The sequence below is a fragment of the Lissotriton vulgaris genome, chromosome 12 (genome assembly GCF_964263255.1).
Source record: "Lissotriton vulgaris chromosome 12, aLisVul1.2, whole genome shotgun sequence".
NCBI lineage: Eukaryota > Metazoa > Chordata > Amphibia > Caudata > Salamandridae > Lissotriton > Lissotriton vulgaris.
The window spans coordinates 262,782,396-262,807,630 of NC_141700.1; the positions used below are offsets into that span (position 1 = coordinate 262,782,396).

General features: G+C 43.5%; 1 protein-coding gene across 7 annotated transcripts in view; it reads left to right on the top strand.

Moving 5' to 3' along the window:
- Positions 1-25,235, top strand: part of KIFC3 (kinesin family member C3) — a 422,885-nt gene that overhangs the window by 254,479 nt on the left and 143,171 nt on the right. Inside the window, exon 1 of one of the 7 annotated variants that reach the window (XM_086945002.1) lies at positions 12,843-13,115. The exons of 5 other annotated variants lie outside the window; for them this stretch is intronic. The gene's annotated coding sequence lies outside the window, so the exon portion shown is untranslated. Of the gene's footprint in view, positions 1-12,842; positions 13,116-25,235 lie in introns of those variants that run through there. One more of the 7 variants, XM_086944999.1, reaches the window with a different exon arrangement.

Here is a 25,235-nt window from a genome sequence, read left to right on the forward strand (position 1 = left end):
AGTAGTGAAAAAGGGTGCTGATGTATATGTTTCATGCAATGGATTTGGTTGTGTAGTATTGTTTGTGAGAGGGGGTTGTGACGTAGAGCGGGTGGTGATGTGTTTGAGTAGAGTGTATCTTGTGTGTAGGAGGGAATGAAGTAGAGGTGAGAGCTGTCATGCGTCGAAATATAGTAAATGAGGGCTAACGTTTTTTTGTCCCAGAGCACACAGTGGACTACACTGATGGTCACGTTGTTGTATGATACTAATACACATTTCCCTAAATAAATAGTCAATTCAGACCAGGGTTTATAATTTTCAGAGCGGGTTCTGCTCTTTCATCCACTTATGGTAAGTGCCCTTATAAGTGTTTAGTCATGCAACAGTTGATGTTGTTGCACCAAGGATATTGGGCTGCATAACTAAATACTTATAAGGTCCTAAAAGCTAGACCTATTGGCTATGCCAATGCTTGTCTAACACGTCACTTCTAATGCCGGGCATGCTATGCTATTGACTAAGTATAACGACCAGGGCCTATTTCAATATGCTTACGGGTGTGCTGTTGCACTGACAATTTAGGGCATGGCACATACTTTACCATTTCAGTCATGATTTACTGTTAAACACCTTGACCGTGGCGCGAATTCCGCAGCAGTTCTGGTGATTTGAGTGGGCGGAGTTCGGACGGCCCCCTGCTGTCCTCCGCACATGCCCACTTTGACGTCGGACGGCCGGGGGCCGTCTGACGCATGGAAGGGGTTAATGACTGTCCAGCAACACTGTTTATAGTACCACATGCAGTAGGCTATTTGCTTACATTCGAGACAGCAGGCCATTCATTTATGTTGAAAATAAATGTTCTACTAATGTGTGACAATATCATCCATTTATACTACTGTATGCAGAGTATCGACACCAAAATGATGCAAAGGTAAAAGTATGTAGGTAAGTATAGATTTACTAAACTTAACTCACGAACACATACCTTGAAGAACCATATTGTCAAGGTACGTAGATGTGGGGTTACGAATATTAAATTGACATTTCTGTGAATAATGTCACAATAGGATATGAAACCCAAGCAGACCACATCAAAAAAAGTTGCAAACATCAACAACAGAAGGAATTCTAGAATGTTTGAGATGCAGGACTTCATAGAAAGAACAGTTTCTCTACACTTGATGGCACCTTTAAATTTCTACTAACCTCTGTATACTTACCGTCACAACATTGTGGTAGTAGATAGCATGGATGTGATATTTTGGCAGGCCTTTATTCAGAAAACTCATTTCTATAGATCCAGGGATCGTCTTTTGGTAAATAGTGATTGATTACTTTGTGTACAACAAGATCATTCAAGAAGCCCATGTAGCATCTTCTGACCATACAGTTAACAGCAGATAACACTTTCACTCTGGAAGATCTCCTTTGGGCTTCAGCATGGAGCCCAGGTGCCGGGGTCCCACAGATCCTTCAAAGTTTGTCTTCTGGATATAGACGCTGGCATTTAGCGCTTCGCTAGTTCATTTGCTGCCTCCGTGCTGATCAGCTTTTTAATGTGAGTCATGAGTTCTGCTGATCAATATTCGATTTTGATAGAAGAAAGTAGTAATCATTTCTCCCCTCCCCCCATTCTAGTAATAATTGTTTAAATAGCATTTTATACAAATCGTGATTAGTCCATTTTTTTATTTATTACTTGTGTTGTCTCCTAAACTCAAATATGTTTCCTTGCATACATAGGTTCTTGTGCATTGGGAAACAAAGTTATTTCCCGAATATTCTAGGGCGCTTGAGTGGACTGAGCACCACAGGTTTAACTCTATTCTGATCTGATCAGAAAAAAAGTAGTCTGAGAACTACATTCTCTCTCAGGAAGACTTTTTTATGGAGGGGGGGGGTATTCTGAAATGTCTCGTTCTGCTGGTATACAATTTTAAAGTGATAAGGATGTGTATATTGGATATGCAAATTTCTGTCCGATTAATAGCATCATTATATTAGAATATATATATGGCTTTCATGGTTGTTTTGGATGTTTATAAATATTAAGTTGCCCCAAATGTGCCGCCCAATTATTTGGCATTTTGAGTACCCACCTTTCTTTTTTAGGTGTTCATCTTTCTTTAGTAAGGGATTCTCAAATCCATCCTCAACCATGTTAATGTGTTGATTTTACTTTGTAAACATTATTAAAAATGTCTCCGCGAATGTCTGGCTTAAGAAGAGACACCTGGCAACACCATTGTTTTGATGGCCTTTCGTCTTTCCAGTGTGATTGAACACAAATATCACAGTTCTGTATCGTATTTAGCTTGGGCAATGAATGGGATGGAATCACCGTTAATAGAGCTCTATTTCCAGGTCATCAAATTCCTAAATGTGTGGCATTCGTGAATGTATCCTCGGTTGTTTCGTGCCACTTCTTGTGATGTTGGCTCAGTACGTTCCCTGGGGCACTTGTGTTAACTTTTATATAGTTAGGACAAAGTTGGTAAGAAGTCCCCATCCAGCTGTGGGGTGTGCCACAGTTTGTCGTCTCTGCATCGAGTTCTCCGAATCCTGCAGTTCTTCATCACTTCGAAACCTTGGTGCCAGGCATCCACTTAAGCAGTGAATACCAAGAAAGGCTTTCAGCTAGCTCACCTGGCTCCTCCTATGGTAAAGGTCTCTCTTACACTGGTTTACCACCACCTATGCTGTTGGGGTGCTTGTGCAGAGTTCTTGGATGGTTTCTTCAGTTGAAAGTAGGTTCATCGGTTAAGTAATAGAAATGAGATTGTCCAAATTGTGAGTAGGGCAAAAAAAATAGTTTAGCATAGATGAGTTGTGTCACCGAGCCCTGGTGGACAATCTGTAATCTCATGACTTGTTGTTCTACTTGATCCTAGATCGGTGTTCAGACGCCCGCTTTATGTCACATGCAGCTGTGCGGGTAATAGCCTTCACGCTGCAGGCTTGTTTGTTTGCTTCTTTACCACAGTATCTAAAATATCTGATTACATTTTAGAGTGCTCCTTGTACTATATTCCTGAACATTTGGGCTGTTGTGTATTTTATTCTGGAGTCATTTTGTAATTTAAAAAAACGTTATGCACCACCCTTCTTCGTGGTTGTTTTTGAGAACAGTTTTACTTTCACTGAGTTGTTTTTTTTTTTTAATGTTGCAAAAAGGTCTTCATAATTAACATAAATAAAATATTATTCAAAAGCATTAATCGGACTAACTAGGGCAAGCTGTGTTCTGAGCGAGATAACGTGATTCAGCAATATCTGGGCCTGAAAGACCCCTGTCCCTCATCGCAGCCTAAAGTTTTAGGGATGCCCTTAGGCTCTCCTTCAAGTGGGGAGAGGCGGCATTGATGGTGGCCGTGGCGGGACCAGCTCGAACTGCCATGGTGGCAGCCCTTTGGGGGTGCCATGTGTATGCCCACTTTCCTAGCCGGTCTAGCTCTCCCATTCCACGCAGGGGAACTTTTGTGTTGGGCAGAGGTGGCAAGGGGCATGGTCCCCAAGTGCGCCTAACAAAAGGTGCGGCGAGGTGGTAGCCGCCTCTTTGCTGTCCCCTTAGTCTGTGGACAACGCCACCCGCAGCCAAGAGGAGCTTCAGCACTGGGAGGAGCCGCTGCAGCCCAGGAAGGCCTTTTGTTTCTCACCTGCCCACCTCCTTGCAGTAAGTGTTATTTAAAAGTTTTAACAGGTCTTGGTCATGTCATTTGAGTTAGGTTTGTGGCAGTCTTGTTATTTGTACATTCTTGTTTTCTGTCACGTGGTGTTTAACTGTCAATCTTTTAAGGAGCTTGGGGTATCCTTTTATGGATGCCTTTTGTCATATTGGGCGGGGTGAGTTTATGGTTGGTAGAGACACTTCAGGTTGCCTTGGCATCTCTTAAAGCGCTCAGAACTCGTATCAACAGTGTCATCTGGACCTCAAAGGGAGGTGCTCGTAGCATTTGGTAAATCTGCAATTTCGTGAGGGCTTGTGGCAATCACTAACACAGGCCTTACCCACCATTATGCTTGCACATTGGGTGCTTCTGAATATTTGCCATGTAGGGGGTTGAGGATGCAGTCTTTGGCAGGAGACCAGGGCATGGCCCAGTTGCCCGACCGAGAGGGGTGTCGCCCAGGTAGGGTTAGTTTGGGGTGAGCAGGCCTCCTGCATTTATTAATTAAAAAGACCAGAAGGGACTTGTTTAGCAGCGTTGGTCCTTCAAAGACTTAACAGAGAGCCAAGATTGCTGCATAGGAGTGGTAATCCGCTTTGTGAGGGGGCGATACCTTTAGAAGGCTCTCCAAATTGCATCTGTGCCAGGGGAATTCGGTGGAAGGGCCTGCCATGAGATCACAAAATGCACAGGAGGAAAATGGGAAGTGATGAATTATAGATGACTCGATGTCTAGCATGCTCTACAACATTGTGGAGCTGTGTCACATTTATGTAAATAACATTCGACTTGTTTAGATGTTTGAAATGTATAGAATAGAACGCTGTGCAGTAATGTATTGAATTTTCCCCTAATAATTCAATACAGCCTGAGATATGTTATCTGTACCCAAGACAATTTCTTGGTTTTAGGCTGTCGTCTTATGGGGGAGGGAGTTTGGTGGTTAGGGGTACTGTACTTGGAGTATGTCTTTCAGAGGGGCGGAGGGCCTTGACAGGGGCAGCTCTAGGCTCTAGGCTCTAGGCTCATGGCGGCACTGGGCAAGGAGCGTAGGTAAGGGGCCCCGGAAGAGGGGGTCCTGGCGGGACGGAGAGCGGAAGCCAGTGAAGAGGGGGGGAGTCAGGGTGTTTGGTAGTGGAACAGAGCCGGAGGCCGCCAAATCTCTGCCAGGGGCCGCCACGCAAATATGTATCCATCCTCAGAGGATTATTAGATTAAGGATATATATTGGCGTGGTGGCCCCTGGGGTTTGGTGGCCCTGTGCAGGTGCACAGCTTGCACATGCCTAAGGCCGCCCCTGGCCTTGACAAGTCCATAAAATAATCGTGCTGGAACCCTATTCTCTACAAAAAAAATTAAGTTGCCACTAACATGCCACCTTGATAGAACGTAAACGTAACAGGGGAAACCCAATAAACCCTTGTAGGCTTGGGCAATGGTTATTTCAAGTCGAAGAAATGCTACAAGGGATTTGTTTATGTAATGTTAAAACTCAGTTGGGAGTCGTATCAGTAGTATCAAACTCCTGTGTAACAAGTATCACATATTTACTGAAATAGAGACCAATCTTATGGAAGGCAAAGGAGACACGGAGAGGTTATGAAATCTGTTCTTCAAAAAGTTTTATAAAGATTCAGTAAAGTAAATTTTGAGTCAAAATATGGGGAGACATACATAAAAGGCAAAAAAGAAGTGAAAAGGGGTATATATCACTTCACCACATCAATTCACAACTTAAACATCAAACTCCAATCAATTTATAACAACAACCAAAAGAAATCAATTAGTGATGGTTGTATGCCTGTGCCCAAGCAACAGTAAAGGAGATGATGTAGCTGTCGACGTTTCGGTCTTATATTGCTGCCGTCGTCAAGACCATCATCAGGACCATGAAGTTCATTTGCAGGTAAAATAAACCCCCTGAAAATTCCAGTAATTATATTCTCATGTGGAATTCAGTATGTTAAAAACGATTCTCATACGAAGCGTATGTACTATCAGCGATGATGTAAATTCTACAACTGAGATGCAAGGCCAGTAGTTGAAATTTGTAATTTAGAGCCGATGGCAGGATATCTTCGGGTCACGTCCCGATACAGACTGTTCGCGACGTGACCCGAAGATATCCTGCCATCGGCTCTAAATTACAAATTTCAACTACTGGCCTTGCATCTCAGTTGTAGAATTTACATCATCGCTGATAGTACATACGCTTCGTATGAGAATCGTTTTTAACATACTGAATTCCACATGAGAATATAATTACTGGAATTTTCAGGGGGTTTATTTTACCTGCAAATGAACTTCATGGTCCTGATGATGGTCTTGACGACGGCAGCAATATAAGACCGAAACGTCGACAGCTACATCATCTCCTTTACTGTTGCTTGGGCACAGGCATACAACCATCACTAATTGATTTCTTTTGGTTGTTGTTATAAATTGATTGGAGTTTGATGTTTAAGTTGTGAATTGATGTGGTGAAGTGATATATACCCCTTTTCACTTCTTTTTTGCCTTTTATGTATGTCTCCCCATATTTTGACTCAAAATTTACTTTACTGAATCTTTATAAAACTTTTTGAAGAACAGATTTCATAACCTTGATAGAACACCATCTCTAAGTAAAATGTGCGCATGTGCAATGCCTTATCCTTGTTTTCCCCTTGTTTTCCTCCCTTTTTTTTTAGTGTTTCTCCTCGATTTTCCCTCGTTTTCACTTCATTTTCCTTGATTTTTCCCTTGCGTTGAGTGTCTTTTCCTAGGTTTCTCTTTGTTTTCATTGCTTTCTCCTTGTTTTTCCCTCCTTGCTGCTCCCAACTGCTGCTTTTCCCTGCCTCCGCCTATCCACGCCCACCTCCTCCAGCTCCCCTCCCAGGACCTACTTAGTGGAGGCCACAGCACAACCCCATTGAGAAGGCCCCAGGCCCAACTCTTGGCATGCTGCTGCATCGGTCTTGCTCCTGTATTATTGCTTTTACCTGTTTTTTGAGTGCCTCCTCCTTGCTCTCCCCTCATTTAGAAACATTTAAAAATCAGTTAGCAATTCCAGCGCCTTGAGATCCTCGTGTGTTTTGCAGCGCTTTATAAATCCTTGATTGAGTGAGCAAGGGTAGGCTTCACATTACCACTACTGTACACAGTCACCTGTCTGTCACACCAATACTCTTGTATACATCCTGAAACTAACGTCCAGTGAGTTTATTTGGGGGCTAACTGACGAGGAGGCCTCTTTTGGTGATTTCTACTGGGAGCAGTAAATTATGCTTCCAAGCTCATATTTAGCTGAAGGGCCCTGTGTCCCTGATGCTTGTGTGTGCCTAGTTCGGACGTATGCTCTTTATAACTCGTACATTCCGAGAGCTAGAAAATCTTGCGCTGCTGCATATACTTTACTTGTTCTGCGTGTGGGAGGGTTTGTAGGTAATTTCACTATACAGAAGCTGTAAACTTTGTCACTGTTTGAGTTCCGCTGCCAGGCAGCAGTTGCATAGGTGCTGGAATCAAAGTATCATACGTTAATATAGTTGTATAATTTGCAAGATCAAGCTTGAAACCTATTTCAGGTGTATTCACTATTTATAGAGTAGCTTGAATGAATCCATCTCTTTATCTCAGAGGTTTCTTTCCTAACTGTAAGCTCATGACATAAGCAGTGTTTCCTGGACTCTGTCCTCTCTCTGTAAGCCCTGGACAGGAGCAGTGTTACCTGGGCTCTGCCCTCCCTCTGTAAGCTCTGGAAAGGAGCAGTTTTACCTGGCCTCCTCCCTTACTCTGTAAGCTCTAGACAGGAGCAGTGTTACCTGGGCTGCTCCCTCCTTCTGTAAGGCCAGGACAGGAGCAGTGTTACATGTGCTCTGTCCTCCCTCTGTAAGCCCTGGTCAGGAGCAGTGTTACATGTGCTCTGTCCTCCCTCTGTAAGCCCTGGTCAGGAGCAGTGTTTCCTGGGCTCTGTCCTCCCCCCCCATAAACTCTGGACAAGGGCAGCGTTATCTGGGCTCTGTCCTCCCTCTGTAAGCCCTGGACAGGAGCAGTGTTACCTGGGCTCTGTCCTCCCTCTGAAAGCCCTGGACAGGAGCAGTGTTACCTGGGCTCTATCCTCCCTATGTAAGCCCTGGACAGGAGTAGTGTTTCCTGGGCTCTGTCCTTCCGCTGTAAGCCCTGGACAGGAGCAGTGTTACCTGGGCTCTGCCCTCCCTCTGTAAGCTCTGGACAGGAGCAGTGTTACCTGGGCTCTGTCCTTTCTCTGTAAGCTCCTGTCCACCCTGGATCCAACAGTGGGGCAGAAAAAAAGCACACTAGGGGTCCTGTGCTCCTCCCTCTCTGTTCTTACTGCACAGGACCCCTAGTGTGCTTTTTTTCTGCCCCACTGTTGGATCCAGGGTGGACAGGCTGTCCTATCCATCTGACATTTCTCTTGCAGGCTAGGGGGCTGCTTTCAGAGCATGATGGAGGTCCCATTACAGCTATTGCTCTTGGACCGCGTTTAGCATTGGCCTCCTGCAAAACGGAACAGGTGTGCCAGGGCTGATTTTATTTTCTGCTCTAGCCCAGGTTGGATCTCGACGGGGGCAGAGTTACCTGTTCTTCCTATTCCCGCAACCTCTGCAGAGGAGGTGTTACCTGTTCTACCCCTCCTCACAAGCTTTTGACACGAACCTTCTTGTATTATAAAACTCCTCCCCCCAAAGCGGTGTACAAGAGCATTGTTGCTTGTTTTCTATCTGCCTTCCCACTTGTAAAGTTGCCAAATACGTGTTTTCTGGGACACTGTCCCACTTTAAGTTTCATTTAACAACTGAATGCATTCTGTGAGTTGTAATTCAAGTTAGCCTTTATTGAACCAATTCGACTAAAATATTAGATTTCCGTTGACTATTGAAAGATGAATTGGACTGGATCTGTAGCTCTGGTATCCTGGCCTCATCTGGTAATCTATCCCTGTGACGCTGAAAAGGAGCAGTGTTGCCCGTCCTGCTCCTCTCTGTGCACGAGTGGTAATAGGTGAGCTTCACTCACTCAAGCTGCACAAAGGAGTGTTATCCTGGTGCTTTGTTTCTGCTCCCTGAGTTCTGCAGAGGATCTGTGTTCCCAGCCTGTATTCCCCCTGCCCTGGGGGGGGGGGAGTAGTGTTCTCAGTCTGTTTCTCAATCCACGATTTAATGGAGAAAAGCTGCGTTTCTAGCTGGTGGTTCCCCTGTTCCCCAGTCTAGGCAGGAGTGCCGGTACCAGCCTCTATGTCTCCTTCCTCCACTGAGTCGGATTGGTGCAGTCTCAGCTCCGCGTCCACTCCATTCGGCACTAGACAGGAGTTGTGGCTCCCTCTCTTCACCTCCTCCTTTCTAGAAGTTATCTGGTCAGAAACAATGTTACTTGTGCTGACCCTCTCCCCTCATTTGTAAGCTCTGGAAAGAGGCAGTGGTACAATTTCTTTATCTCCAGTCCACGTGCGGTCTTGTGACCTGGGCCCATCGCTGGGTTCTGTATGTTCTGCTAGGAGCGTGTTATATGTGCCCATTGCCGGGCCCTGTAGGTTGTGGTCTGCTAGGAGCAGTGTGACCTGGGCCCATTGTCGGGCCATGTAGGTTCTGCACGGAGCAGTGTTACCTCTACCCATCGATGGGCCCTGTAGGTTCTGCTAGGAGCATTGTTACCTGTGCCCATCTCTGGCCCTTGTAGGTTCTACTAGGAGCAGTGTTAACTGTGCCCATCTCGGAGACCTGGATCAGAGTTCGACTAGGCAGGCACACAGTTATCAAGAAAATTTGAAACATCCCAGGGTTCAAAACAAGGGTGAGTTCTTGCACCATACCTATTTAATTTGTTTTTATCTGATCTAACAGATGCTTTGGACAAAGATCGCTCATCCACCTAAATTAGCAGATAGACGTATTTCAAATCTATTATATGTCGATGGCGTTATTTCATTAAGTCAACCAAAACTAGGAGTACAACGTCTTATAAAAAAGAACATCAAAATACTCAATAGATAACAAGATTGTAATAAATGAAGCTAAAGCAAAAGTAATGGAAGTTAATAACAAGGCACTGAAACGCAGTAAATATAAATGGTGTTTGCAAAATCAACAACTGGAACACGTGAAAACATTTAAATACCAGGGTGTTTTGACGATGACAAGGGCTAATTTTGTCAACATATAACGAAGCTGACAAAGAGAAGTAACTCCCTACTTATGGCATTTCGTACATTGCAGAGGTCCTTGGAAGGGCTTAGTTATATCCCACTGCTAAAGGTAATAATGCAAAGTTGTTGCCCATCATCACCTATGGTAGTGAAGCACTTTGCGGCAAGGACTCCATAACCCTAAATAATGTTATTACCAAAGCCTTTAAGATGTTGTTTTGGTTTCCCTCCAATGTATCACCTGCACAAATTAGATTGGAATTTGGTATATCCAATCAGCACATTGCAAGGATGGGTCAATATATAAAGGTATGGAAACAAATAAAAACAAATACTTCCAATCTAATGTGTTGCTTACTCTGGCAAGAAATACAATTGAATCAAAGTTCGCAATTTTGGAAATATTTACAAATAGCATTGGAGGAGTTATCTGCACATGAGGTTTGGGATATGGCTATAACCTCAACATCCTTCAAAAAGGCAATTAACTCAATAACAAAACGCATGTCATTGCTGAGAGATAGAGTTGTTCTCAAAAAGAGCACAGATATGGATGATTCTGAATGAGTATAAGATTCCCAATTCGCAGCTTTACCTAGAAATACCTTGGTCTGCTTAAATAAAAAACATATTCATTAAAGCGAGATTTGGCCATCTTCCAAGATCAACGCATGCAATGTCATGGTTGCGACCTTCTAAGTCGATCCCCTGCAGACTATGCAACCAATGGGAAGAAAATATGATCCACTTAGTTTGCATATGCCCAGCAATGATGGAAGAAAAAAGTAGATATTTAAAAAGCCATTTTACTAACCGAGGAGTACGAACTGGTAGACAAGCTCTGGTAGTCTGTTTTCAGCCAACGGATATAATCATGAATGCAAACTTCACAACATTTTTGACGTTCGCAAAAAAGAAACTAGAATCTTGTGTCTTTAGTATAGCAAACTTGGCTGTATAAATTTAAAGAAACACTGTTAAAAAGGCTTTTAAAACATCTAGTATAAAAATCTAATTTGCACAGGACTATTTGCACTTTAAAAAAAAAGACCTGCATATATAAATATAATCAATGTAATATAACTAGTACGAATTGTTACAGTTGTTTAATGAAGAACAATGTAGTAATGGTGGTTTTCTAATTAATATTTTCAGTGACCCCTCAAAAAGGGCTCGTTTAAGCCCGACTGCATTGGGTTGTAATAAAGAAATACTGCTTTGGACTAATCATGCGTTTTTATCGTGTTCTTGCCAGAGGTCTGGATGGGCACATCTTGAGCATGGGAAGCATTAAAAAAGTAGGGCACCTTACATGTGGACTAAAAGGAAGAGCATGAAAATTTTGGAACAAAGTGTGGAGTAACCTGGAGTTAAATGCACAAGCGATTTGGAGCATTATCATAAACCTACTTTTGCTGTGCGACTAGGTGTGGAGCGAAATGTCGCTCATGCTTTCTTGCTCATGCTTTCATTGGTCCTTGGAACTGAAGCACTGCTTTTATTATGGTTGTGTAATTGATGATTTTACATTGTATGATTTTAATTAATCGATCAATACAATTTGAATTGAACTGTGCCCATTTCCGGCCCCTATAGGTTCTGCTAGGGGCAGTGTTACCTATGCCCATCTCCAGCAGTGAGGACTTAATATGGTCCTATAATGGAAGACCGTTTTCAGTACAGAAGTATTCGGAACTTACTAGCTAATATTGATGGTGATTGGATTGGCTATTACACACAGGCTGTTTTACATTTGAATCCTAAAGATATGAGTACAATAACAACAGATGCTGTATAAAAGACTGAATAATTATTTCTACGAGAGAACGATTCATCTTAAAAGCCTTGAGGAAGCCCTGCCGGGCGAAACGCCCGTCAGCTGCTGTGCAATTTTGGAATAAAGATTTACTTTTTGAATTCTCGATGTGAATTTGGATCGCTTTGTGGAGTGCAGTCTGTTATTGAGCACACTTGTTTAATGGACGCTATAATACTGAACATTGTATGTTTGGACAAAGATTGAAATATTCAGACTATTTCTACAGTGACTTTGCTTTGGTGTGCTGCAGTGTCTGAGGTGGATTTGAATTTGGACTACTTTGGAGTTCCAATAGTTAATACTCTAGGCGGATGAGTATTGGGCACGGTCTTAGCACCCAGCATCCAATGGTTGGAGAATGACATATTGAGTCGTGCATGACTTTTTGAACACATGGTGATGTGCAGATCAAGACAGCATATCCACCCTTTCGTTCTTTGTATATGCAGTACTACCTGTTTTTGTCTCAGACGCCTGTAGGTTCTGCTAGGAGCAGTGTAACCTGTGCATGTCTGATGCCTGTAGGCTCTGCCGGGACTAGGAGCAGTGTTACCTGTGCCCATCTCCGGCCCCTGTCGGTTCTGCTGGGACTAGAAGCAGTGTTACCTGTGCCCATCTCCGGCCCCTGTCGGTTCTGCTGGGACTAGAAGCAGTGTTACCTGTGCCCATCTCCGGCCCCTGTCGGTTCTGCTGGGACTAGAAGCAGTGTTACCTGTGCCCATCTTCGGCCCCTGTCGGTTCTATCCGGCCCCTGTTGGCTCTGCCGGGACTAGGAGCAGTGTTACCTGTGCCCATCTCGGCCCCTGTCGGTTCTATCCGGCCCCTGTTGGTTCTGCTGGGACTAGGAGCAGTGTTACCTGTGCCCATCTCGGCCCCTGTCGGTTCTATCCGGCCCCTGTTGGTTCTGCCGGGACTAGGAGCAGTGTTACCTGTGCCCATCTCGGCCCCTGTCGGTTCTGCTGGGACTAGGAGAAGTGTTACCTATGCTCTCTGGACGGGAGCAGTGTTGCCTGTGCTTTCCCTGGCTGTGTGGTTCGTGGCCGGCGGTCTCACCTGTGCTTCCCCTGTAAGATCCTCTGGCCAGAAGCCGTTTCCTCTGTGCTCTGCCTGCCTCTTGCCCGCTCCCCGGAGGCCCCAGGCGGGAGCTCGGCCTCCGGGAACCGGTCAGCCTGCATTCCTCGCATTGCTCTGCGATGTTGGTGATTGAAACAGCGGTGCCAGGTGCAGGAGAGCGTCAACTCCTGCAGCCGAGGTTGGCAAAGCGCAGGCAGTGGGCCAGGCTGCTCTCCGTACCAGGCTCTGAGACGGTTTACCGTACACCAGGCGAGGAAGAAGCCCCCTCCCAGGTGCTGTGCCTCGGGGTTAAAGTTGAACTTGTAGTGACTTCGAGCTCCCGCTCAGCGGAAATCGCGCCCTCCCCGCTCTTTTGTTTCCACAATCTCCCGGATTTGGACTTGTGCTTTTGAACGTGTGTTTCTGCGCGCACGCGGCGGCCCAGGTAAGTTCGCGGTGTGTTATGAGCCCCCTTGTGTAGTTTGATGTTTTTATTCTTTGAAGCTTTCGAAATCATTGTTCCAAATGTTTGACGCGAGAACCACGCGTTTGGAAAGGAAGGTCATTCGAAGGGGAGTTTTGCGTTTGATTCTGACCGTGTTTGTTGTGAATCTGCCTCTCTGCCTTAAGTTATTTATTTGAGCAAACCACAGAGAGGGCTGAACGTATGTACACATGAATAGTTATGTATGTTTACGCCCTTTGAACTACAAATATCTGTATATTTTACGTATTCCTGTGCACATAGCCCGTGTACTGGCTGTGTATTTATACTGCCCCACCTCTTTAGAGGTCTGCTCTTTGTAAGACGCATTTACATGTGTGCACTGTTTCACCTGTGTCTGCCACCGCTGCCGTTTGTTTAGTCCGCACTTTATACTTGAGAGCTGTACTCCTGCCTTCCTCGTGTCTCCGTGTTTTTTAAAACTCTTCTTTGCCAGGCACATTGCACGCCTCTCGTCTCCAGGGCCTACAGCGCCCTCTCTCCCATCAGTTTGACTGCCTCAGCCAGCCCATGTATTCCTTATTTATCCGTGCCTTCAGTAAATGCGGGTGTATAAATAACACCTGCCCGCATGGCTGTCTGCTTCTAGTATGTGGCACTGGAGAGGTCACCATTCCATAGCATTATAAATAGGAATCGTTGCAGCAGCACCACTGAACACCCCCAATCACCCCCAACCCAGGTCGCACCAAACATGCAAACTCGGAGGCTTGTGCCTCTAGCTAAAACTGATATATCGCTGTCGCTGGTCAGCGCCTTTTGGGTGGCATGTATATTTGACTTTGACCAGTTTGCACCAAAGGTTGATGTGTAGTTAAGGTTACATTAGGGGTCGATTGCAACACACACTTCCGTTATCTCGTCGGTTCATGTGTTTAGCGACTCATGTGCAGTATTGTGTTTGTCTTTTACAAATATGGCTTCTGGTGAATTTACTTGATGCTTGATGTATACGAGATGAAGGAGGATTCGTATGTCCCATGATGTATTTTGTTAGTGCACTTGTTCGTTTTATTGGCGTGACGTTGAAGTCATTAGAGTGAGTATTAATTGATGAGGCTGCACGTCCAGTCGCTAAAAAGAATGTATATAGTTTGAGCTCTTTTATGTTTCAGATGGTTTGAGTACGTCATGGACAAAGGGTTCGCAATGCATGTTACTTTATTCCCTCGCTGCCAGATGATAGTTATAATGGCTTTGTGGAGTACTGTGCTTGGCATTTTCGGGAAATATATAAATACTTTACCTGGATGTATGAACTGTACATAAATTAAGACTTCATTTTGCGACGTCAATCACTTCAAATGTTTTGAAACGTAACTGGGAAAACGAAACGAGAGTGCATGTCAAATTAGTGGAAATTTGATGTTGACTGCTAGGTGAAAAACTTTTTGTTGTTGTATGGAGAAGCACATGTAAAAAGTCATTGACTGTAGTGTAACTTTGGCTCGAGTGTACCTTGTGGCGTCTCTAGAAGTTAGTTTTAAGAATGAGTGTGTACATTGGGCCACAGATACAACTGGTAGGGCCACCTACAAAGGTAAAGGTTGTTTTTACGTATATATATATATATATATATATATATATATATATATATATATATATATATATATATATATATATATTCACTGAAAAAACCATAGGTTTCACACCAGTTATAGTTACCTGGAAATTTTACTGACATAAAACCATTGAAATTCCCACGTTATAGTTAATTGGACTCACTATAACTTGCGCGTGTAATGCACTGCTGATGACATCACATATTACATCACTCATGACATGGTCAGTGACATCACTCATGACACCATCCAGTGAATGTGTGCCTTTCAGATAAATAAATATGTTTTATATATGTATGTTAAGGTCGATGGAAGAATATTTGTTTAAATTATTGTCTTAATGGATGTTTTTTTTAAAAAAATGATTGGATAACTGCCTTATTAAGTGTATCTTAGTGAATACATATATTAGCGAGTAATGTTTAAATATTTAAATATATGTATCAGTGTTTCACTTTGTGTATAAGTGGCTGCATGGGTTGTTGAGTAGCTACATGTGTGTGTATATGGGTTATTAGATGTTTTTTTTAGTATCTTTATAATTGTCTGATTTGGTGGGGGTGTTACTTAGCACAAAGATGCATCAATGACTGACTCACTGTTTGTATGTGTTTTGAAGACCGCATATGTGTAGGATTGTAAGGGTGAATGAGTGTGTATATGTATGTGTTAGTAAGTGAATGACTCTCACTAGTGTTTTTATCAGGAACTACATATGTTTTAATGTAGTATTTGTGAGTATTGGTGTATATAATTGAGTATATGTGAGAGTGAGAGATTGAAAGAGTTCTTGTTTTAATAAGTATGTGTTTCTATAAGTGATTGTTTAAGAGAGTAAGTATGTGTAAGTTTCCTTAGAAGTAAGGTGGTAGTGTATGTATAGCTGTATATGCAAATAAATGGATGTTCAATAGTTTATTTGCATGTGGGAGTATGTGTGTGAGCAACTTTTTGAAGACTGTCAGTGTGTTAACGGATGTATAGGTGTCTCACTACATATGATGAGTTAGTATATGTATGAGTGACTATATAGAAGTGTTGGTGAGCGAGTGGATGTGTATATAAATGGTGGAATTACTGAATTGGTTGTTGTATCTGGTATGTCCACTTTTTTTTAAATGTTATTTTTTATTTTTCAAAATGTGTTTTAAGGGTTACTTTACAGTGAAAGTAGGTCAGTCTCTCTGTCACAAGGATGGTGTCATCAGTGATGTCATGAGTGATGTCACTGACCATGTCATGAGTGATGTAATATGTGATGTCATCAGCAGTGCATTACACGCGCAAGTTATAGTGAGTCCAACTAACTATAACGTGGGAATTTCAATGGTTTTATGTCAGTAAAATTTCCAGGTAACTATAACTGGTGTGAAACCTATGGTTTTTTCAGTGAATTTGATAGGTTTTTTAAATGCTAATTCCTAACTATAACTGGTGTGAAACCTATGGTTTTTTCAGTGAATTTGATAGGTTTTTTAAACGCCAATTCCTTTCTATATCGAGTTTCTAACCTTTTTTTTTTTTTTACAATTTGCTGTTTTTTGTAAGTATTCTTTTTTTTTTTTATATATAATTTTTTTCTTTTGCGCTCTGGGTGCGCGCTCCGGGAAGCTTTCAGGTAAGCTCTCTGGTAAGCTTTCCGGTAAGCTAACCGGTGAGCTCACCTGAAAGCGCACCCAGAGCGCTACTTTCGTTCGTGAAAAAAAATATGAATGAAAAGTTAATAATAATGCAAAACATTTCGTACCATACAAATAAAATCAAATTTTTTTTATAAGGAAAATGATTATGCATTTCTGTAAAAGTTTGATGACGTCACTTCGGCGCGCAACGTAAGTGCCCTCGGAAGCGCCTACGTTCGTGCCGCGTAAACGCACACGGAAGCGCCTACGTTCGCGCCACGTTTGCGCCCCGGAAGCGCCTACCTTCGCGCCGCGTAAACGCACCCGGAAGCGCTCCAGAGCGCGCAGCGTAAGCGCGTCTGGTCATGTGACCTTAAAATAACACTTTTCATTGGTTGCTAACAGTTTTTTTTACAAAGAATGAAATCCCCACCCATTTCCTTCACTTCTTCTTTCACTTTTGTGACTGAAAGACCTGCCTTTTTGCTCCAGGATATTTCTTGCTTTTACAATGGCTGCCAGACAATCCAGCAGTGAGGATGACCAAGAATTCATCAATGAAGAGCCTCCTCAACGTAAAGTAAAGAAACATTTAATTTGGAAATTTTTTGAAATCCCACCTGGACAAAAAAAGGTAAGTGCTCCAAAAGTGCAGTGCAGGATCTGCAAAGAAGAGCTGTCAAGAGGTAACCCTTTGAAAAAGTACTCTTTTGGGAACTTCACAATGATCCGGCATGTGCAGAGGAAGCACCCCAGAATTTTGCCCGAGAAAGTGTCAGGGCTCTGGCACAAGAGGTTCCCAGTGATGGGGATTTACATCCACCGGAGGAGCAACTTCTTCTGGGAGGGGGCAATCACAGGAGCAGGTGCCAAACATTCAACCTGCATTTAACCATGGTGTCCTCAGATGCAGATACTGCAATCAACTCCTCACCTATGGGGAGAAAAGTGTCCAGCTCATGGTTCGAGCATTGGAGAACCATCACTGCCCTTCCCACCCCTAATTTTTTTTATTTTTTTTGCTCCTGTTGAGCAGTTTCCATTCCCTGTTTTTGTTCCTGTTTAGAAAAAAGAAGAAAACCAAAAGTTGTTTTCAGAACTACCTCCAATTCTCATCAAAGAGCTATATTCTTAAAAAAATGAAAAAGAGTAAGTGAAATAGAGTGCATTGATAATGGAAAGGAGAATGAGTAAGAAAGAACATAAAGGTATGAGAGGAAAAAGGAAGTGAAGTAGGAGGACTGAAAGAAGGTGAGTGTTAGGAAAGAAAGTTATGAGAAGAAGAGCGAGTATGGGGAATGTTGATATTCAATGAAAATGTTGAAAAGGAACAGGAGTGTTGAAGGTTAAGAAAAGATGCATTGCTGGAGTTGAAGGTAGAAGGCCTCATTTATGAAGCCATGCGTCACTTTAACGCCACCAAAGCATCACTTTTTGTGACACAACAGTCCAATAAAAAATGCACCTTATTTATTCATATTTACAAAGTGGCGTTTCTAGGTAAATACATCACTTTGTAAACCCCTGTGCCACATTATTCCTACGTCAGGTGTAATGTATGCAAAAGGGACGTATTGATGCAAGAAAGGGTCGCAGAGGTGACACAGTGAATAAACTGGAGGCCTCATTTCTGAAAAGTGACGCATCGCTACGTGAAAACAGCGATGCCTCACTTTTCTGGGCGCACTCCTTATGACATTCCAGATATGTCATATTTAATTTATGACTAATCAATTCGCAAGGAGTTACAGATACGTCAGTATTTCTGACGTATCTGTAAACACAAAATTGACACATTACTGGAGTGCGTCACAAAAGTGACGCAACTCCAGTAATGCGTCCTTTCACATGGGGAAAGCACCATGTGAAAGGTCTTGCGTCAGTCTTACACTTGCTGTGAGGCAGGCGCAAGATTTTGACGCAACAGCATCCTAAAAGTGACGCAGTGAAATCTCATAGATTTCACTGCGTCGCTATTACCAAGCTTTTTTCAGGGGAACGCCCCCTCTGCATACATTATACCTGACGCAGATATAATGTGGCGCACGGTTTAAAAAGTGACCCATCTACCTAGATGCGTCACTTTTTAAATATAGCGCAACAAGGCGCATTTTTTTACACCGCTGGTGCGATGCGTCACTTTTCTGTGCGCACTCCTTACGACATTCCAGATATGTCATATTTAATGTATGACGAATCATGTCGCAAGGAGTTACAGATACGTCAGTATTTCTGACGTATCTGCAAATACAAAAGTGATGCATTGCTGGAGTGCGTCACAAAAGTGACGCAACTCCAGTAATGCGTCCTTTCACATGGGGAAAGCACCATGTGAAAGGTCTTGCGTCAGTCTTACACCTGCTGTGAGGCAGGCGCAAGATTTTGACGCAACAGCATCCTAAAAGTGACGCAGTGAAATCTCATAGATTTCACTGCGTCGCTATTACCAAGCTTTTTGCGGGGGAACGCCCCCTCTGCATACATTATACCGGACGCAGGTATAATGTGGCGCAGGGTTTTAAAAAGTGACCCATCTACCTAGATGCGTCACTTTTTAAATATAGCGTAACAAGGCGCTTTTTTTACACACCGCTGGTGCGTCACAAAAAGTGACGCACAGGCGGCGCAAAACTGGCAGCGCAAGGCCTTCATAAATATGATCCTGGATTTTCCCCTTACTTCGCTCCCCGGTGCGCTTCCCGGTGCGCGTACCGGGCGCTCCCCCCGCGCAAATCGAAAAAAATATTTCTTTAAAATGCCCCGCGGGACCCTATTTTAGCCCCCACATTAAAGCTAGGGGGTCAGGAGGGGGTCTACCCTGCCCCCTTATGGTCAATTCCCCCCTTTGTTTTTGCCACCTCTTGTGTCTCGATTTTACTGAGACACAAGATGGCGGCCGCTCCGGACTGTTTAGAATGTTTACAGACACCCGAGAGCCAATCAGCTTTCTGCGCGCAAGTTGCGTGTCGTGCCTGGTGCGCTCCCCGGTGCGCGTACCGGAGCGCGCCTATAGATATATATATTTTTTGGGACCTAAATTACTCAAAATCCAATGGAGCACATATCTTGAGACATAGCAAAGGCACATCGGGCTACTAGTCCCTACAATTTTGCCAAGTTTGGTGTAAATCCATTCAGCCGTTCGAGCTAAAAGTGAAATCGACCGCCCTATGGAAATTAACATGGGGAAAACGCGTTTTGGGACCCCCCTTTTATCTCGGCCCCCGCTTGACGAATCCCCCTCAAACTTTCAGGGAAAGACCGGAACTTGACGAGGCCATTTTGAGGAAATTTTCAAGCAGATTCGTCAACCGGTGCCAAAGTTATTCCAAATAGAATTTTGAGATTTAACATTGAAAAAAATCCTAACTATAACTACCTACTGGCGACCGCCAGTAGGTAATATATATATATATATATATATATATATATATATATATATATATATATATTCACTGAAAAAACCATAGGTTTCAGGCCTTATATAGTTAGGAATTAGATACTCTGTATTTTACAAAGAGTGATGAAAGATTTTACTAGTGTATGTCACGTGGATGATGTCATCATTGATGTCATCAGTGATGTCACTGACCCATGTCATGAATGATGTAATATGTGACATCATCAGCAGTGGATTGCGGGTGCGCGAAATATAGTTAGTACAACTAACGATATAGGAGCAATTTCAATGGTTTTTTAAATGCTAATTCCTAACTATATAAGGCCTGAAACCTATGTTTTTTTCAGTGAATTTCAAAGGTTTTTTAAATGCTAACTCCTAACTATATATGACCTGAAACCTATGGTTTTCTAAGTGAATTTGCAAGGTTTTTTAAATGCTAATTCCTAACTATATAGGACCTGAAACCTATGGCTTTTAAGTAAATTTGCAAGGTTTTTTAAATGCTAATTCAATTAGCGGATAACGTTTAAATATGTTAATATCCTTCTGGGACCACTTTTTAAATGCTAATTCCTAACTATGTCAGGCGTGAAACCTATAGTTTTTTTCAATAAATTTCAAAGGTTTTCTAAATGCTAATTCTATTAGCGGATACCGTTTAAATATGTAAATATCCTTCTGGGACCACCTGAGCAGCCCTAGGGGGGTCAGGGTGTTTCTACCCTGCCCCCTTTTTGCGTTCTACACGTTTGTTTTTCTGCTTCTTTTGTGCCTCGGTCTACCTAGCACAAGATGAATGCCAACACTTCCTGGTTAGAAGTGCTGACAGCCAATGAGCATGCTGCTTTCCTGTGAAAGGCATGCTGATTGGCTGCCACTGTCTGTCAACACTCCAAACCAGGAAGTGTTGGCAGCCATCTTGTGCCTCGGTAGAACCAAGGCACAAGAAAGCAGTGAAACAAAGGTGCAAAACACGCAAAGGGGGCAGGGTAGAAGCAACCTGACCCCCTAGGCCTGCTCAGGTGGTCCCACAAGGACCCCCCAGGCCCACATTTATTTTTCTTTTTTTTAAAAAAAAATTTTTTTTTTGGTGAAAAATCACAGGGTGCGCGCACCGTGCGCGGACCCCGCGATCTTTGAAAAAAAGTATTATTTTTGCGCTTGGGGGGTCCTTGTGGGACCCCCTGAGCAGGCCTAGGGGGTCAGGGTACTTCTACCCTGCCCCCTTTTTGAGTTCTACACGTTTGTTTTTCTGCTTTCCTGTGCCTCAGTCTACCGAGGCACAAGATGGCTGCCAACAATTTCTGTTTTGGAGTGTTGACAGACATTGGCAGCCAATCAGCATGCAGCTCGCGCACGCTAAGGTCCGCGCACGAGCAAGGACAGTGCACGCCCGTGCACGCACCGTGTCCCGCTTATAGATATATAATTTGAAAAAAGTCTATTTTCTCAACAATTACTGAAGGGATTTTCACCAAATATACAAAAGGCACTTCTGCATACCAGGCTCTACCATTTTGCCAAGTTTGCAGTAATTCCATTCAGCCGTTCGGGCTGTAGCTGTGTCTAAAGGTCCTATGGAAAATTGCATTGGACTCAATTTCACATTCAATTTTCTCAAAAGCTACTGGAGGGATTTACACCAAACATACACAAGGCACTGCTGCATACCAGTCCCTACCATTTTGCCAAATCTGGTGTAATTCCGTTCAGCTGTTCGAGCTGTAGCCTTGTCAGAATGTCCCTATGTAAATTAACATGGGGAAAACACGTTTTGGGACCTCCCTTTTTTCTCAGCCCCCGATTGACGAATACCCCCGAAACTTTCAGAGAAGGAGCGGAGCGCAGCGAGGCAAATTTAAGGAAAATTACAGGCAGATCCCTCAATCGTCGCCAAAGTTATTCCCAATAGAATGTTCAGAATTTCCTATGGTAACTAGGTCCTAACTATATATACCTACTGGCGACTATATATATATATATATATATATATATATATATATATATATATATATATATATATATATATATATATATATATATATTCACTGAAAAAACCATAGGTTTCACACCAGTTATAGTTAGGGATTAGCATTTAAAAACCTATTAAATTCACTGAAAAAACCATAGGCTTCACGCCAGTTATAGTTAGGAATTAGCATCTATGCTAGGGCTTTCCAGCTCGAAACGCGTTGTGTGTGGGTCTAAATTAAATAAATAATTTCGCTACCTAAAAGCTACGAGGTCTGTGTCTCCTTCCTCGCCGGAGCCGCCGAGGGTGTGTACACTGGAAGTGGATCGAGTTTTCAGGATATATATATATATATATATATATATATATATTTTTATTTTTATTTTTTTCCAAAAATCTCCCCAGTCGGCAGTGTACCTAGTCAGTTAGGGTGGTTGTATTTACTACCGTTAGACTTGTAATATTACTAGAATGGGGGGGATATTGATGCTATTGTGGGACAGAGTAGTAAATAAGCCAGTATGCTATATGAGGAGTCCTATTGTTTGGTTCAATTATCATATCATTATCATATCATATATTGGGGTCTAGTCTCAATAACATTTTCTTTAATTCCTCTCTATTGGATTTTGTTGATTTGGGGATTGTGTATGTATATGCCATAATGATATAATGGTTAGCAGATCATCATGCGTTCCAGTGCGCAGTTGGTCTATACGATTTGGGATTGTAATGGGTTTATATTGTTAATAATTGAGGCATAACTAAAATTAATGTGATTTGATCTGCGACTTGAATAGTAATAAGGGGGGAGTCTGGGCAACCTTCATTGGTTGCCATTGCCGTTCCACGGCAAGATTATGACATGACTGAATTGGCATCATTGTTATGATGAATTATTAAATTATGTTTGCCATCTGAGGTAAAAATGTGATTAGTGTGATGATTATTTTTTGATCATACTTGCAATATGACGCGCGCTATTAAGCAAGACGTCTGTAGTCCCTCTTTTGTTTTCATTACGTTATGCCTATGAATTAAAATGGCGCCGCGCAGCGTGTTGCACTTTGACACCGAAGAAGGAGGTTTATCAGAAACGCGTCTGTCTGTGCAAAAAATACCGCCTAAGAAAACATCCCCGTGAGTGCTGCTTTCTTTCCCGTGGACTGGGGAGATTTTTTGAGCCTTTGTATTTTCGCGGCACACCAACGCGCTGCAGCACCCGCCTGACGCACTGGCGTAACAAAAAGTGGGGAGGCCTTTCTGCACAGTACTTAGGGTGGACCCCTCCGGGCTCAATCAGGAGCTCTCCGGCCAGAGTGCACGGTCGATGGGGCCCCTTGGAGCTAGGGGCCCCCCTCACCGCGTGGGCTGTGGGGGCCTGTGTTACGCCCCTGGCCTGACGAGTGACTCGCTGTTTGGTGTACAAGGAGCAGGAATATTTCACTTTATGAATCTTCCTGTTTAAATTTCTGTCCGTGTTACCCTATTTTAGGTCTATATTTTTTGTTACCATTTGCAGTCATTATGTTGATGTTTTGCACATTTTCAGCCTCTCATTGTATTTTTTAAACTTGTTGGGCTTTTTAAAAGAACTGAGCACTTTAAATTCCCAATGCCTGCTGGGGCGCGTCATGTGATTTAGAAAAGGGGGTGGTGATGAACAGAGTGTCTGAATTAAGCAGACCACTCTTACCCAGTCCAAAGATCAGGGCTTGATCCATCACCGTTATTTATCTCACTGCCCCATCCCAGCTCAGAACCCGGCTATATGCAAATCAGTCTGTCCCTGGCCCAGTGCATCATGGGAACAGGGCAGACTAAACTACCAAGCCAATTCTTCACCAGAAAGGAGACAAGCTACCGGGGACCGGTTTCTGGCATTTCAGCCGTCTTCGGCCCAGCTTGCTTGAATCCTGATGGAGCAGTGAGAAAGGGACTCATGTCTGAGTATACCCTGCCACACCTATAGTGGCCAAAAACGATTTAGAAAAGGGGGTGGTGATGAACAGAGTCTCTGAATTAAGCAGACCACTCTTACCCAGTCCAAAGATCAGGGCTTGATCCATCACCGTTATTTATCTCAACGCGTCATGTGAGCAAGCTCCTTTTGGGAGTGAAACGCGTCATGGAGGACACTGGTTCAGCATTTTCACCTTGAAATAAACACACAAAACTGTTTACACGCATGTTCGTGTCTTTGGCTCTTCATTGAAGGTTTCTGAGTTGGGGAAGCGTTCCTTGCCTGGAGTAGTCCGCCGTATCATTGGCCGTCAGGTTTTTGCAGAAATATATATATTACCTACTGGCGGCCGCCAGTAGGTAGTTATAGTTAAAACCTAGTTTCCATAGGAAATCCGCAACATTCTATTTAGAATAACTTTGGCGCCGGTGGACGAATCTTCGCGAATTTCTCCAAGAAGATGGCCTGCTCGGTTCGTTCCTTGAAAGTTTGTGGGTGATTTGTGAAGCGGGGACCGAGAAAAAGGACCTTTAGCCGGGGCTACAGCCCGAACGGCTGAACGGAATTACACCAAACTTGGCAAAAAGGTAGAGTTCTGTTCGCAGATGGTCCTTTTTGTTAAATGGCGTAAATCCGTTCAGTTGTTCCTGAGAAAATCAAAAGTAAAATCATAAGTATATTTAGAGGTGCATACGGTAGGTTTACCGTAGGCTTACTGTACTCTGTACCTTCTCGAGCACGAGCTGAATACTAATTGGCTGTCAACTGTCTGTCAACACTCCAAACCAGAAAGTGTTGGCAGCCAACTTGTGCCTCGGTAGAACAAAAACAAACGTGTAGAACGCAAAAAGGGGGCAGGGTAGAAACACCCTGACCCCCTAGGCCTGCTCAGGGGGTCCCACAAGGACCCCCAAGGCCCCCCCCCCCCAATTTTTTTTGGGGACCAAAATCGCAGGGTACGAGTACCTTTCTGAGTACGAGCTGCATGTCCATTGGCTGTGAACACTCCAAACCAGGAAGTGTTGGCAGCCATTTTGTGCTTGGTAGACCGAGGCACAAGAAAGCAGAAAAACAAATGTGTAGAACGCAAAAAGGGGGCAGGGTAGAAACACCCTGACCCCCTGGGCCTGCTCAGGGGGGTCCCACAAGGACCTCCAAGGCCCCCCCCCCCCATTTTTTTTTTGACAAAAATCGCGGGGTACGAGTACGAGGTGCATGCTCATAGGCTGTGAACACTCCAAACCAGGAAGTGTTGGCAGCCATTTTGTGCTCGGTAGACCGAGGCACAAGAAAGCAGAAAAGCAAACGTGTAGAACGCAAAAAGTGGGCAGGGTAGAAACACCCTGACCCCCTATGCCTGATCAGGGGGTCCAACAAGGACCCCCAAGGCCCTCCCATTTTTTGTTGACAAAAATCGAGGGGTGCGAGTACCGTACGCGTACCGTTCCGAGTACGAGCTGCATGCTCATTGGCTGTGAACACTCCAAACCAGGAAGTGTTGGCAGCCATCTTGTGCTCGGTAGACCGAGGCACAAGAA